The sequence below is a fragment of the Malus sylvestris genome, chromosome 5 (genome assembly GCF_916048215.2).
Source record: "Malus sylvestris chromosome 5, drMalSylv7.2, whole genome shotgun sequence".
Taxonomy (NCBI): Eukaryota; Viridiplantae; Streptophyta; class Magnoliopsida; order Rosales; family Rosaceae; genus Malus; species Malus sylvestris.
Genome location: NC_062264.1, coordinates 2,767,676 through 2,773,737, shown reverse-complemented (window position 1 = coordinate 2,773,737; position 6,062 = coordinate 2,767,676). Strand labels below are relative to the sequence as shown.

Below are 6,062 nucleotides of genomic sequence, written 5' to 3'. Positions count from 1 at the left end.
GGCTGTCTCAATCAGTGTGGTTCAAACCGGAGAGGAGGAGGTCAACCCAGGTGGCAATGTCGGAGGGGTTGTAGAGGACGGCGTGCGATGCCATTGTCGGTTGGAGCTCTTTTAGCTGCTGCTCGGGCGGGCCACGAGAGTTGGGCTCTTGGTATCTGGGCCTGTGAAATGGAGGGAGGCCTGGGCTTGGAAGAAGAAGAAGCAGACATTTTGGCAAAGGGATAGGCCAGGCATTTGGGTCTTTTGTTGACATTTCGATTTTATTTTATTTTATTTTTTATTTTTTAATTATTTTACTTACTTTTTTTATTATTTTTATTTTTTTATTTTTTGAAGCTGTAATAAATAAATATATTTTTTTGTAAATACATAAAACATGTCTTTTTTTTTTTTTCTTTAATAAAACATTTTTTTTATTTTGATATGACTGAACTCGAAATTAAATATTCCAGCTGCCTACGTACCCTTTCAAAGAAAGAGATCAAGTCAAAACGTAGTTCAAATACATAGATATATATATTTTTTTTGTATTGTCTTTTGGTGCCGTTTGCAGTTTCAACTCGTGCAGACAAGGAGTGTTGGTGTCGTTTGCAGTTTCAACTCGTGCAGACAAGGAGCATTTGGTGCCGTGTTGCAGTTTCAGCTCGTGTAGGCAAGGAGCATTTGGTGCCGTGTTGCAGTTTCAGCTCGTGCAGGCAAGGAGCGTTGGTGTTGCCTTTTATGCTCGTGCAGACCAGGAGCGTTGTGCCATGCAGTTTAGGCTCGTGCAGGCGAGGAGCCTTGGTTCGTGCAGTTTAGGCTCGTGCGAACAAGGAGCATTGGTTCGTGCAGTTTAGGCTCGTGCGAACAAGGAGCTTTGTGCCATGCAGTTTAGACTCGTGCGGGCAAGGAGAATTTGTTGATTTTGTCAAGCAATCCGGGAGAGGCGTTCCTCACAATTTTCATAGCAAGGAGCTTTGACTGCGTGATTGAAGAAGTCTTCGGGCAAGAAGTCGCGCATCGTGATGGCAACGGACGATCTTTGTGTCACAATTTCATCATCTTCAACACGTTCATGTTGCTTTGAAGGTTGACAAGAGCTGTTTTGCCCCCTTTCCGATTGGCGGACTTGTGGAGGAGACGTATGCTTCTTGTGCAATTTCTTAGGAGTGACTTGAGTCCATCCTTCAATTTTGCTTGTCTTGGAGGATGCCCCCAGCGGTTGAGGTGAAAACTTTGAGTCGGAAGAGCCAGAAGTGAAAGTGGTATAGTTTGACTTCACCACATCGTCAAGATCTAGCTCGATGATTCCTTTCTGAGCCAGCTTCATGATGAGATCTTTCAGCACGAAGCACTTTTCTGTCGGATGACTGATGAAGCGGTGGAATTTACAGTATCTTGGACTGTCGGTACGATTCATCTCTTCTGGCCGTCTGCACTCAGGCAAGCCGATCACCTTCTTTTCCAGCAAGTCTTCTAACATGGCAACCACATCAGAGTCGGGGAATGGATAAGTTTTCTCCTCAAGCTCCTTCAAAGTGCGTCTACGCATCTCTTGATCACGAAAGCCTTCGGCTTGAATCGCCTTGCCTCGTGTGGAGATTTTGACGGGAGCTGTGTTGACCGTCATCGCTTCCTTGGTGGGTTTCCATGTAACCTTTTCCACCTTTGTCCCAAGAACTTTGTCGTTCTTGTAGTCGGCGATCGGTTCCTTCTTCCCATGATGGGCGATGCTCAACTCCATGTCATGGGCGCGAGTGGCCAATTCCTCGAAGGTCCGCGGTTTAATGCCTTGAAGGATGTATTGCAAACCCCATTGCATGCCTTGGATGCACATCTCGATTGAAGAGGTTTCCGAGAGCCTGTCTTTACAGTCGAGGCTTAGAGTGCGCCATCTGTTGATGTAGTCAATGACTGGCTCGTCCTTCCACTGCTTTGTGCTCGTTAGTTCTAGCATGCTCACAGTGCGGCGGGTACTATAGAAGCGGTTGAGGAATTCCCGCTCTAACTGCTCCCAGCTGTTGATGGACTCAGGCTCTAGGTCTGTGTACCACTCAAAGGCGTTTCCTTTCAGCGAGCGCACAAACTGCTTGGCGAGGTAATCCCCTTCGGTTCCTGCGTTGTTGCAAGTTTCAACGAAGTGGGCAACGTGCTGTTTCGGGTTTCCCTTTCCATCAAATTGCATGAACTTTGGTGGTTGATATCCCCTCGGCATTTTTAGGGCATCAATCTTCTTGGAATAGGGCTTCGAGTAGAACAAGGAGGTATGTGAGCTCCCTTCGTACTGTGCCTTGATGGTGTTGGTGATCATCTCCTGCAGCTGCTGGATAGAAAGAGATCCCATGAGTGCCGCTGCTTGGTCTGGCTCCGGCTTCCCATCGATTTTCTTCACCGGGGGTTCTTCGTCTCCGCCAGCTCCTCCCTTTAGTGGATCATCTTCTGGGTCAGGTTTATCGCCGTCCTGCGCCTCCAGTCGGTTGACTAGTGCTGCAATTTGCAAGTCTTTTTCTTCCACAGTTCGGGTTAGCCTTGCGATTGCTTCATTCATTTGAGCCAGCTGCTCATCGATTGAAGTTGCTCCAATGGTCATGACTTGCATGGCTGAACTGTCGCTTGAATCGGCATCGGAGAGCATGGATTCGGAGTGTTTCCTTGGGCTTTCCCCCCTTGGTGCCCTTAGTGAGGCTAAGGTGATCAAAGGCTCGTGCCTTGGGTGCTTTTGTTCCCTTGGCAGAGTTGATGCAGAGGTGAAAGAGGCGGCAGAAGTAGCTCTTGCCATGCTTCGAGTCGTGATGCCCAAAGTGACACCAGTTGCGACGAGGACGCTTTTGTTCTTTGCACCGGTTGCGGGAACAGTTTGAGCCTTCCTTGATGCCATTAATTTTGGAAGTGTGCTTGAATTTCTTGAACGGAGAAAGAGATGAGAGGCAGAGATTGTCCCACTGGGCGTGCCAATTTGTGATCACGGAAAATTCCTGAAACGAAAGAGACAAGAACAAACGCGCACAAACAAATATTTGGTGTTTGATGATTTTGGGTTACAATCTCTCTCTATTTTGATCCTCTGATTCGATCTCCGTAAGGTGTTGATTGGTGGATGTTTTGTTGATCCAAGGGCCGTTGATGCTTGATCTTGGATGAATTGTTGGAAGTTTCTTCAAAGGGCCGTGGGCTTGATCTTTGAAGGTGGATTTGAGCGGATCTTCAAGGAGCCGTTGGGACTTGATCTTGAAGAACAGTGATGAACGGATCTTCAAGGGCTTTTGGGCTTGATCTTGAAGAACGGTTGGATGAACGGATCTTCAAGGGCTTTTGGGCTTAATCTTGAAGAACGGTTGGATGTGTGTGGATTTGTCGACGTTGTTGATCCAAAGGGCCGTTGGGGCTTGATCTTGGATGAACGGATGATGAACGATGGTGCTTTCTTCAAGGGCCGTCGGGGCTTGATCTTGAATTGGTGGATGATTGTTGATCCAAAGGGCCGTTGGGGCTTGATCTTGGATGAACGATGAACGAAGAACGAAGAGAGCTTTCTTGATTCTTCGGGAACCTGGATGCTTGAGAGCTTCGGAGTTTCAGAGCTTCAGAGCTTCAAGGTGTAATATCAATTCCTCCCCTTAAATGAATGAAATGGGCTTGTATTTATAGAATTTTCCAAGGCCTAACTTTGAATATAATATTCCAGATGAAATAAGTTGTTTCTGCCAGGTGTTGACACGTGTCCTATTTAATGACTTTTCCAACTCATTTCAATTTTCGTTGAGTCACACGCTACGTGTAAAATTTATGTAATACATGAGCGTTGAAACTTTGATTTATCGGTCAACATTTATTTACCGAAATTTCGATGTCTACAGTCGTGTCGTGTCAGGTTATTGGGTCGTGTCAGGAATTGCCAGGCCTACTGTTATGTCCTTGAGCTGAGCATGCTTGCAAAACAAATCACGGATTTATCTAATTTTGTTGTTTAGCATCATGTAAATGATATTTAAATTACTGGTTTTCTTTTTACTTCTTTTATGTTAAATTACTCATCTAGAAGTTAATTTCGTTCAAAGACTAAGTATTGTTCTTCAATTAGAGATTTTTGAGTTTCTTTTTGCTTATTTTCTGTTAAATTACTCATCTAGAAGTTAATTTTGTTCAAAAACTAAGTATTGTTCTTCACTTAATCTTACAAGAAAGCATATAAGCATGTGGCACACTAGGTGTTGGATGAAATGTGTGTGAGAATATGTCAATATGAAATATTATAATTTTGACTCTCTTCTTCAGCTCCCGCCGTAGGCGTGTGAAGGCAATGTGGTCTTGATTGACTGTCTATTTCACCAAAGTTCCGGATGACAGATAGGGTTCCGAAGCTCCCACGATTCGGACTGAGAAAGAGGTCAATAACAACAAGGTAATGGAATTTGGGGATTTGGGTATTTGAAAATTTTAATTTGCATTGACGAACAAGGATTGTGAACTTCAATGAACTTTGAAAAAATTTCTGCTGATCTTTGAGGAATATGGTAACAAGGACTACTAGGGATGATTTGATTATGTTTTATGTCACATTTTTGTGCCACTCACTCACCTTTTTTATTAGTTGTTAGCAGACTAGAAGAGAAAAGAGACTACGAATCAACATCAACTAATATGGTGGGTTTCTAAATTGTTGCATTGACTCTTCATACCAAATTGTATATCCGCTTTTTATTTGTTATTGTTACAATTTTTTCTTTTCATCCATCTGTAATTCTGTTATCTTTGAGTCAAAATGAGGTAAATTTCAGCTGGCATGGAATTTGGGTATCTGAAAATTTTAATTTATATTGACAAACATGGGCTGTGGCCTGCAATGAACTTTGACAAAATTTCTGCCAATCTTTGAAGAATATGGTAACAAGTACTACTAGGGATGGTTTGATTATGTTTTCTGTCACATTTTTATGCCTTTCATACACCTTTCTTATTTCTTTGTAACAGAAATACCAGCTATTAGCAGGCTAGAAGAGAAAAGAGGCTATGAATCAGCGTCAACTGATATGGTGGTTTTTTATATCGTTCCATTGACTCTTCCATACCAAATTGTATATTTGCTTTTTATTTGTTATTGTTACAATTTTTCTTTTCATCCATCTGTATTTCTGTTATCCTTGAGCCAAAATGAGGTGTACAATTCAGCCAACATGGAATTTGGGGATTTGGGTATCAGAAAATTTTAATTTGTATTGATGAACATAGGTTGTGAACTCCAATGAACTTTGAAAATTTGTTTGCTAATCTTTGAAGCTACTGAAATGAGCAATAGTGACTTCAATTTTGCTCATCTTTCTTATGCTTTCTTCAAAATTATGTGCACGATACAATAAAGCTTTTGCCAATTGAATCTAAACAAAAGTTTAACAAATTACATGCGACAAACCAAAGAATCTATACAAAGAAAAAAAGACTCATGTCCATATGATGTTTTTGATATGTCATGCATATTTGGCTTAGAGAAGACTTGGGATGCATTTGGTCTTTAGAGAAGACTTGGGATGCATTTGTATGTCATGCATACATTGAAGATTCTCTCAAATTATTCTCTCACTCACAAATTGATTCTCACCAAATTGCCAAATGAATAAGCAATGAATTTGCCACACACTTATGACTCCAAACGGTTACCTTCACCCAAAACCAAGAGAGAGAAAACTCTCTAAACCAATGATGATGGCACATAAAATAAACTAACCTAAGGTCCTATTTATAGTGCATGGGACTTAGGTACAATGACAGTCCTAATTCTAACTGGAAGTAAATCTAAATCCTAATCAAGTAGGTAATTAACAAAATCTCTCCACCAAATAGGTCTAACCAAGAAATCAAATCCAGTGCCCAAATAGTACACCAAATGAAATAGGTTACACAAACCTAATTTCTGCATCATCCTAATTTTGTGCTGTAAAATACAACACTTCTAATACTGGATAGAAAAGTATCTAAACATTAGGATTACATAGGAAACAAAATCTGATATACTACATCCTTGTTGGGCATGCATATGACCTATAAAATATGAGACATGGTATTGTAACTTGTTGATGCACAAAATC

At 41.7% G+C, this 6,062-nt stretch overlaps 1 long non-coding RNA gene across 2 annotated transcripts; it reads left to right on the top strand.

Moving 5' to 3' along the window:
• Positions 1 to 3,889: 3,889 nt before the first annotated feature.
• Positions 3,890 to 5,287, top strand: LOC126624314 (uncharacterized). 2 transcript variants are annotated; one of them, XR_007624045.1, is made up of 2 exons: positions 3,890 to 4,381; positions 4,951 to 5,287. It is a non-coding gene; the product is annotated as an uncharacterized LOC126624314 (long non-coding RNA). The 2 variants fall into 2 exon arrangements; XR_007624046.1 differs by lacking the exon at positions 3,890 to 4,381 and adding an exon at positions 4,569 to 4,664.
• The last annotated feature ends 775 nt before the right edge of the window (positions 5,288 to 6,062 follow it).